The sequence below is a fragment of the Arachis stenosperma genome, chromosome 2 (assembly GCF_014773155.1).
Source record: "Arachis stenosperma cultivar V10309 chromosome 2, arast.V10309.gnm1.PFL2, whole genome shotgun sequence".
Classification (NCBI taxonomy): domain Eukaryota; kingdom Viridiplantae; phylum Streptophyta; class Magnoliopsida; order Fabales; family Fabaceae; genus Arachis; species Arachis stenosperma.
Window position 1 is genome coordinate 54,304,931 of NC_080378.1, and position 944 is coordinate 54,305,874.

The window sequence follows — 944 nt, forward strand, 5'->3', positions numbered from 1 at the left end:
TTGAGTGCTGCTAGTTGTAGCTTGCACTCCAGTCAGATGCTGAAAGATCATATTGACATGTTGGGCCAATATCTTGTTCTGAGCCAGTATGGCATTCAGAGTGTCAACTTCTAGGACTCCTTTCTTCTGAGCTACCCCATTGTTCACAGGGTTCCTCTTAGAAGTATACATGAATTGGTTGCTTGCAAACATTTCAATGAGTTTCTGTGCCTCTTCAGGCATTTTCTTCAAGTAGAGTGATCCACCAGTAGAATGGTCCAAGGACATCTTGGACATCTCAGATAGCGCATCACAAAAAATGCCTAGGATAGACCATTCTGAGAGCATGTCAGGAGGACACTTCCTGATCAATTGCTTGTATCTTTCCCATGCTTCATAGAGGGATTCACTCTCTTTTTGTATGAAGGTTTGAACTTCCACCCTGAACTTGCTCATCTTTTGAGGTGGAAAGAACTTGGCCAGGAAAGCATTGACCAACTTTTCCCAAGAGTCTAGGCTTTCCTTAGGTTGAGAATCCAACCTCATCCTTGCTCTATCTCTAATAGTAAAAGGGAAAAGCATAAGTCTGTAGACCTTAGGATCCACTCCATTGGTCAGTTGCTTGTATCTTTCCTAAGCTTTATAGAAAGATTCACCCTCTTTTTTGTCTGAAGGTTTGAACTTCAACCCTAACCTTGCTCATATTTGAGATGGAAAGAACTTGGCCAGGAAAGTATTGACTAACTTTTCCCAAGAGTTTAGGCTTTCCTTAGGTTGAGAATCCAACCACATCCTAGCTCTGTCTTTAACAACAAAAGGGAAAAGTATAAGTCTGTAGACCTCAGGATCCAATCCATTGGTCAGTTGCTTGTATCTTTCCCAAACTTCATAGAGGGATTCACCCTATTTTTGTCTTAAAGTTTGAACTTCCACCCCGAGCTTGCTCATCTTTTAAGGTGGAAAGA

General features: G+C 41.6%; 1 non-coding gene across 1 annotated transcript; it reads left to right on the plus strand.

Annotated features, from left to right (window-relative positions):
* The first annotated feature begins 325 nt into the window (after window positions 1-325).
* Window positions 326-429, plus strand: LOC130963905 (small nucleolar RNA R71). Its single transcript, XR_009080022.1, has one exon. It is a non-coding gene; the product is annotated as a small nucleolar RNA R71 (small nucleolar RNA).
* Window positions 430-944: the final 515 nt, after the last annotated feature.